Source organism: Siphateles boraxobius, unplaced genomic scaffold (genome assembly GCF_051911475.1).
Source record: "Siphateles boraxobius isolate OS27281-9 unplaced genomic scaffold, OSU_SipBor_1 12, whole genome shotgun sequence".
Classification (NCBI taxonomy): Eukaryota; Metazoa; Chordata; class Actinopteri; order Cypriniformes; family Leuciscidae; genus Siphateles; species Siphateles boraxobius.
The window spans coordinates 12,188,206-12,197,140 of NW_027508722.1; the positions used below are offsets into that span (position 1 = coordinate 12,188,206).

Genomic DNA, 8,935 nt, shown 5'->3' on the forward strand with positions numbered 1-8,935 from the left:
CAAAACGGAAATAATTGTTTTTGGTTCCCCGAAATTGAGTAGTGCTATAGGGGAGCTAAGCAATCATTTTCCTTCTGTTTTCCTCCCAGGTTAGGAACCTTATTAGTAGGTTATTCATGCTTTTATTACCTCACGCTTAAACTATTGTAATTCCTTGTATCTGGGTCTCCCTCAGTCGTCACTTGGTTGCCTCCAGTTGGTACAAAATGCAGCTGCAAGGCTGCTGACCGGGACAAAGAAATTTGATCATGTCACCCCTATTTTGGCGTCCCTTCATTGGCTCCCGATTAATTTTAGAATTCAGTTTAAAATCTTGTTGTTTGTTTTTAAAGCTCTTAACGATCAAGCTCCAGTTTGCCCAACAGATCTTCTTACTCCTTTGCCTCCTTCCAGATTAAGATCTGCAGACAAGGCTCTGAATATCCTGTTTTAATTGTTTGTTTTGTTTGTTTTATGTTTCTGTGTTGTTACTTGTTTATTTTATTTTAATTTTTTTATTCATTACTATGTTCAGCACTTTGGATAGCTCTGCTATGTTTAAATGTGCTTTATAAATAAAATGTACTTACCTTTTACTTATCTTGGAGCAGGCTCCACATATACAGTATGTCTTTACTTGTTTCTTAAACTGTACTTTATTTATAAAAGGTAATCCAAGCCTACACCAGCTGTGCAGGTGACCTTCAAACAAAGCTACCTCTTGACAGTCCAACCCTAAGGACTCTGTCATGCTTGGACCCAGATGCACGGGGAAGCCATCACATTCTTCCTCATCTCCAGAAGTTGCCGAACATGATTCCAGCTGTGAAGCTTAATGAACTGGAGAGAGCTGGATTTCAACATGAAATACACAGGACTATATAATTGTTGGAATGCCATTTACACAGATTCTTAATAAGTCAAATGTTTGATTATTTTGTTAGTAATTGTATAATGTAGCCTGTTGTTTGTAAGGAATTATTTTATTGTCAAATAATGAGCTTGAACTGTTGTTTCCCATCCTAGATATGCAAGTGACATGACTACCTCAGATGACAGAGGAGGCAAGAGTTGATATATGGTGGAATGCTATGAGAAAGACTCAGAGGTACCCAGCGGTCTGCAAGCTTGCACTGTCTGCACTATGCCCATTTCATGGTCCACAGGTGGAATCAGCATTCAGTGTAATGTCAAACATCCTGCAAGCCAAAGCTGCCAACCTAAGTGTTGAGACATATGAGTCCTATTAAGTGGTCAAATACAACCTGAAGGCCATGCAGGTGTCTGCCATTCAGCACTACTGAAGACAAAGGAGAGTCCTGTTAATTTTCAGCTGTGCAGAAATATAAAACTATTGAGCCAAAGGTACAGAGCTCTGCTCAGAGATAAAGAAGAACAGAACAAAAGGCCTTATCACTCTGAGAAGCCAACGGCCGGCAAGAAAATGGCAAAAGATGCCATCGTGGCAGCAGCTGTGAGTGCCAGGCGCAAATTCCAAAAGAAACGTGTAGAGGCTCTAAAAAAAGCTTGCTACAAAGGCTAAAAAGTCATACAAAAATTCTTTTGACATTCAAATTTGCATGTTGGACATTTAGCTGTTAAAGTTGGGTAAAAATGTAAAACAAAAATAAATTAAAATATATGTTGCACATTAAGCAGTTTAAGTTAGGTAAAAAAAATGTAAAAAGATATATTTTATTTTTTTAATTCAAATAAGTTGTTGTCATGTCATACTGTACAAAAAAAGTTGCATGTTGCACATCTATCTGTAAAAGAAATGAAAATGGATTTTTTTGTTCAAATAAGTTGTTATGGGTCCTGCTTTACTATATAGATCTGCCACCAGTTTGATCGGCGTGTGTGTGTGTGTGGGGAGGTTCTCAGTATATTTTCCTGCTTTTTTATCCTTAGCCAATCACATGCCTGATGTATCTCGTGCTCATGAGAAACATTTGATGCTAAGAAACAACTGCATGCCCACGCGAAAGTCTCTCATGAGCATACGGTTTTCATGTGCATGCAAAAGTTTCTTGTGAGCACGTGAAAGTCTGTATATTTTTTACTTTTGCAAAGGTCCCTTTAAGGGCTCAGTATTCTACTGATTTAATTAAATACAAGTAAATTAAAATATGTATAAAAATAAACAGAATATGGTACAAACTTTGATGCAATGAAAGTTGTAACAAATATGGCACCACCTCACAAAACTTTTGAATGATTTAAATTACTTTTTTCCTAGGTTTGAGTCACCAGCTGATTAAACGTGTGTTCTGGAAGATGTAATATATGAACCGGGTCAGAGGCTAGTGGTTGACCCAAAGGTGGTCAGCACTTTATTTAGAGGTGTATGCTCTAAAAAATCTATGGGCCCGGATTGAATTTCGGCTTTTCTGTTAAAAACTTGCGCTATGGAGCTTTCCACAGCATTCTGCCCCATTTTCCAAAATTTTTGGACTCACATATTATTCCATCTCTATGGAAGAAATCCATTGTAATACCAATTCCTAAGAAAACAGAACTCAGTGGAGAATAGTGATTTTAGACCAGTAGCCCTTTTTTTATTACAATTTTATACATTATACACCAATGATTGCGTAGCAAGTCAAGATAGTACTTTTTTTAATCAAATTTTCTGATACAGCAATCTTAAGTTTATTAAATAGTTAAGACAATGCTTCACATTATTTCTCTGAGGTGGACAGATTTGTAGGCTGATGTGATAATAACTTGCTGATACTTAATGGAACTAAGACGGTTGAGACGATTTTTGATCCTAGAAGTGTAGGGGATCATAGCCCAGTAATGATATCATTGCACAGGTACCTTCATATAAGTACTTGGGAGTCTATATAGATAAATCACTAAACTGGTCTCTTCATGTCAACAATCTTTGTTCCAGGTTACAGCAGAGATTATACTTTCTACGCAGGTTAAAAGCGTTTGGAGTGAATCAGAGAATCATGTACTTGTTTTACCAGTCTATTTCCGAGAGCTTGATTATATATGGTATCACTGCATGGTATGGTAACTTGTCTGTCCAATTAAAATCGAGGTTAGGACATTTGGTGCACACCGCCTTTAGAATTATAGGGAGTGAGGAGAGATTACACCACAAGAGTTGTTTGATGCTTCAATTTTAAACCATGCCAAGAAAATTGTTGGAGACATTACTCATATCCTGAATGCCCACTTTAAATTATTACCATCAGGAAGGAGGTATAGGGTCTTGATGTGTAGGTCTAATCGACTGAAAAATCCCTTGGTTCCTACTGCAATCAAAGCGTTAAATAGAGATAAAACACTCTGAATTGCCATTGTGTTCTACATGCATTTACCTTCACTTATTCTCTCATTTGTTTTAATGTATGTTGTATTGTATGTATCTACTGTCATCGTGTTTTTTATAATTTTACTTATTTCTATTCGCTTTTAATGTATGTTGTTTTGTATGTACGGACTTTGCACGTTGTCCAAGACAAATTTCCCAGCGATGGGACTAATAAAGTATAAACAAACATAAACAACTTTGTTGAAGTAATTGTTATAAAAAGTAATAACTTGGATCTTAGAAATTGAAATGACTACTGGTAGCATGCCAAACGCTAAGCTAAGCACCCTCAAACACGCGCAAGAGCAATGGCAAGCCGTTTTAACATTTAGGGCCCTATTTTAACACTCAAAGCGCATGGTAGACCATCTACGAGACAAGCCGGATTCCACCCTATATTTATGTACACAATATTAATCTTTTACACTGTAATCCTTTTATTTTATTTAGCATGTTGCGTCGGGCTAAAACTAGCAAAAAACACTTGCAGTGCGCCGGGTGTATGATAGGGCCCTTAATAAGTACTAGTATCTATTTTCATGCTACATATTTTTTTAGACACTATCTATTCCATTAGGTTGTAGAACTTATTCATTATCTACTAGTGCCTATTCTTTAGGTACTGGTACCTTGTTTAAGATAATAGTACTTATTCATTAGATACTATTTCTTATTGTTTTATATACTAGCACCTATTCCAATAGTGTCTAGTATTTAAAGCGGACATATCATGAAAACTGACTTTTTTCCGTCTTTAAGTGCTACAGTATAATCGGGTCCCGGTGCATCTACCAACCCAGAAAACGTGAAAAGTGACAACCCAGTAACTTTGTTTTGTTAAGCCTTTCTCTGCAAGCATGCCAAAAGCCGATCAGATTTCGCTCCCCTTCTGACGTAAGAAGGGGATCTTATTATAATAGTACCGCCCATTAATCTGCACGTTTCCACCCACGGCGACGCCATTTGGTTTTCGCACAACAGTGTAAACAGTTCTAACGCAATGGCTAAAAATGCGAGCAAAGCATGTAAACTGTTCTGTTGTTGCTGCACAGACGAGCAGAGGAGATTAGAGGAGACATGAGAGCAGTGGATGTATGTGGATGAATCAATGTAAACTCCACAACTACATAAATGTATCCACTAACCATTCAGAAATGTCCAGGTGCAGTCTAAAAGCAACCTCTTCCTGAGTCTCTCCACAAGGCTGCACTCCGCTACTGTTTATTTGTGAGATTTTGGATGAGTGAGAATAGTTTTGTTATTCCGGAGTATCCGACGCTTGTGCAAAGGTCAAGGATCAGCACTCTTCTGAACAGGGTGGAGGAGCAGCTCATTTGCATTTTAAAGAGACACACAAAAACTGTTTGCTGCAACAGTTGCAAAGACTGCAAATTTGACAATCTATAATAAATTTTCTATTTTCAGGGTATTTTCAGCTGAAATTTCATAGACACATTAAACAGGGTCTCCGCGGATCCTTGAAAAGTATTAACGTCTTAAATAAAATATACGTTTTTTTATGGTCTTAAAATGTATTAAATTTCAAAAATTTTCGAAGAGTGGCATTAAATTTCATCTGGGCGGCAATAAATTTCATCTGGGCGGAATGAAAGAAAGATATGTCTGGAGAAACTATTTTCCATGCTAACGTTATTTCACATCCGCACGTCCCTGTCTAAAGACAATAAAAAGTAGCGTGTGCCTATAACACAGGCATCACACACCATGTAGTGCAGTGTTTTCCCCGTAGGCCTGTCATAGAAACAGACGAAGAAGTGTTTCAGAGTGGCAGACGCGAGCCAAGATGGGGAAGTGCAGGTTTAATGATTACTGGCTAGATGATGAGAAATATAGCGGCTGGTTACAAAAAATGACGGAATACGAAGTGCAGTGCAGACTATGCAAAAAGACCATACAATTGGGAACAATGGGCTGCAAAGCCCCTTGACACACATATGAAAGGGGAGAAGCACAAGCGCTATGCCGACAGACAGGCAACAACTGTCCCCATTCAGATGTTTGCAGCATCGATATGTACTTCAAAGGCTAACGTTACACCCGCGTTGGTGTCTTCGGGGTCCAGTACAAGTAATGCCTTCGGTACATTCTCCCCAACCACTACACTGAAGGCAGAAATGCTGTGGGTTTTGCACACGGTTAGCCGACATCACTCCTATACGTCCAACGAAGACGTGAGCACCGTCTTCAGGCAATGTTCCCTGACTCGGAATGTGCAAAAACATTTAGTTGTGGCAGGGACAAAACCTCGTATCTTGCTCGATTTGGACTTGTTCCGTACATAAAAAGGGAACTTCTGTCAAGTGTGAATCAAGGCAGCTTCGTTTTCATGTTTGACAAAAGCATGAATAGGACCACCAAAAGCAAACAACTGGATTTGCATGTCAGGTATTTTTGCGAATAACGAGAATGGTTCTCGGGTGATCTGGGATCACAGTATATGGGTCACTGCTGAAGACTTACTGGAAAAGTTCAAGGTAAGCCATTCATGAATCTTAACAAATTAAGACAAGCACGTGATTTAAAATGTCAGTGTTTAATGTTTGTAAATGGGATAATAATAATTATTGGCAAGCAAATTTGCAACAGTTGGTTTTGGTTTAGGTCCTCTCGTGGATAAATGTGTGCCAAACCAGCTTTCCTACCCTGATGTTGGAACCAAGTCAGCTGGTTTTTAATTCAATCGTATATTCTTAAAGTTATTTTAAAGTTTTTTTGTGTGTGTGTGTGTGGCATTAGGCAATTTTTCTGTATGTTTATGTTTGCACACCTTATCTTATGGTAAACTACACTTACTTTATTTAAATATTTGACAGACATAGGCTATCTTAATAAAATTCTCTTGGTATTATTGCTTTAGGAATAAGTTGGCAGTTTTTATAATGTTTGTGTGTTTTTCATATTTTTAGGAATGTACAAAGGAACTAAATCTCAGGAAAATGCTCTCCTTGTCAATGGATGGACCATCTGTCAATTGGAAATTTGTGAATCTCCTGCAAAAAGAGCATGCTAAAGAATTTGCTGGGACACAAATTAAAATTGTCAGAAGCTGTGGTTTACACACCCTTCATAATGCGTTTAAGGGTGGTTTTGAATTGTGGATGGTGGAAAAAGTGCTTAAAGCACTTCCTTTTCTCTTCCACTGCGCACCAGCCAGAAGAGAAAATTTCACTTCTGCAACAGCAACCTCAACATTCCCCTTGCCTTTCTGTGGGCATAGGTGATTAGAAAATTTGCCTGCTGTTGAAAGAGCGTTAGAAGTCTGGCCCTCCATTGTGAGGTTTGTAGACATTCTGAAGTCAAATAAGGTGAAGAACCCAGGGACATCATCATTTGACAGCATATGTAAAGCCCAAATGGATCCCCTTCTGCTGCCCAAATTCCATTTTTTCATCGCCATATCACGAGCCTTTCAGCCATTTCTGGCGAAATATCAGTCGGATGTGCCAATGATGCCCTTCCTTTGGGAGGACTTGGAAAATTTGATCCGGGTAATCATTCACAACAACAGTAACAACAAAAACAAAAAATGTCAAACACACACACAAATTAACTGAATTGAATTTTATTTTCAGAATCTCCTTAAACGCTTTATCAAGCGAGATGCCCTGACTCTCACTCCGTACAAACTTGTTAGGCTTGATGTTACTGATCAAAAAATCTGGCTGAGTCCAAAGGAAGTGGAGATTGGAATGGGTTCAACAGCTGTCATCAAGGTGGGACTTCCTGTAAATTAATTGATATCTTTAGATCAAACAAATGTGAATAACTTGAGTGTGAGCTGTTTTGATATGTAAAATTGAGGTATTGTTAACCTTCTGCTTAGTGTTTGGAGAGATCATAGAAATTTGACAAGCCATGTTTTGTTGTCAGGAGGTGTCAGGGGCCAAAGGCAGAGTAAGTGATCTTGGTGTGCTTCAGTTCAGAAAAGACTGCCAGATTGTTCTTTTGAACATCTGCAAGAAGGTGCTTGGATAAGTGCCCTCTGAACTATTCAATTGTGCACAATATGATGTGTTTGGGCCCAAAGAAAATGTATTCAAAGCCAGATGACTGTCTGGAGAAGATAAAAGCACTCATCCAGAAGTTTAAACGTAAACTTTAGGAATAAGAATAGATTAGAATAGAATGAAATATTAAATTATGTTTTTCCATTTTGTTTTCGACATTAATATTTTTAACACATGGATTTTAAAACCTTTTATCAACCAACCAACTATTTTGGTTTGAAGTATTAGCCTGGGGTGTGTTCCCCAAAACCATAGTTGCTGCTAACTAAGCTAGCTACTTTGTTGGTTGCAATTTCCCATTGCCAACCAACTAAGTTGCTAACTGGATAGCAACTATGGATTTAGGAAACGCACCCCAGATTAACATATACCCAGAGATTTTATTGGACATTTCTGGTATCATGGGATTATTGGGTTACAAGCTACTTTCTTATTGTGATCCTATGTGTTGACATTTTTCTTCTGCATCAAATCTAATTAAAGGTGATGTAATATCTCAGCAGTTCGAAAATTTCCTGCACACTGATGCCAAAGGATTAGACTTCATCTCCTTCAGTCCTTCTGAAGAATGCAGAGTTGATGTATTTTTGCATCAGAGAATGGGTGGGTCTTATCCAGGCCTCTGGACATTCTGCAAAAAATTGCTGCTCTTGTCCCATGGGCAAGCTGAAGTTGAACGGGGGTTTTCAACATATAAAGAGGTGGAGACCTGCAACCTAACTGAGGAAGGAATCGTTGCACAGAGATTTATATGTGGCCATGTCAGAGTGTGTGGAAGAGTGACCAAAGTGCCTCTGACCAAAGAGATGATCAGTTACTGTGCCACAGCACGCACCAGGTACAGAGCATACCTGGATGAGAGGAGGAGTAAAAAGGAAAAAGATGACCAAAAGAAATAAAGAAATAATGTGGTGGAGGAACTAGAGGATCTCAAAAGGCAGAGGAAATCATTGGAAGGTGTATGTGAGAGTCTTCAAACCGATGCTGACCAAATGGCAGAAAAAGCGGAGAATTCTGTTGGCACCAAAATGGCAACACTAATAACAAAGTCAAACACCCTGAGACGACGAGCTAAGGAAAAAAGAGAGCAGTTGGTGGTCCTGAATGTTGACATTGAAAAGAAGGCTACTGAACTGAGATGCTTAACGGATCAACAGTAAAAATTGTGCAAGAATATTGGGGTTCTTTGCTATTGTTTGGACACTAATTCCCTTTTTTTACTCCGTCCATTTTTTGGACTGTGTTTAACTTGTCATTTGCAATTTGATTTGTTTACGCACTGTTAGTATGTTATTTACAGCAGTATTGTTGTAGTATTGAGAAGGCAGTTGCCTGACATGCACTTTATGTTGCTAAATATGCACTGACTATTTGCACTGTTGCTCAAATACAAATGTGCTTTGTTAACCTGAACAGCCTAGAGTGTAGTTTTTATATATATATTTGCCGTGGTAATGGTCTTAATTTTTATTCTTAAGTCTTAAAAAGGACTTAAAAGTCATTAAATTTCTTGATCAAAAATGTGCAGATACCCTGATTGAATTCATATTACATCTTGTGAAAGTAGCATAATATGTCACCTTTAATATATTCAACTTAT

The 8,935-nt window shown here is 38.2% G+C and overlaps 1 long non-coding RNA gene across 1 annotated transcript; it reads left to right on the top strand.

The window, feature by feature from the left end:
• The first annotated feature begins 6,626 nt into the window (after positions 1–6,626).
• On the top strand, positions 6,627–7,335 carry LOC143713528 (uncharacterized). The gene is made up of 3 exons (XR_013195109.1): positions 6,627–6,816; positions 6,901–7,041; positions 7,199–7,335. It is a non-coding gene; the product is annotated as an uncharacterized LOC143713528 (long non-coding RNA).
• The last annotated feature ends 1,600 nt before the right edge of the window (positions 7,336–8,935 follow it).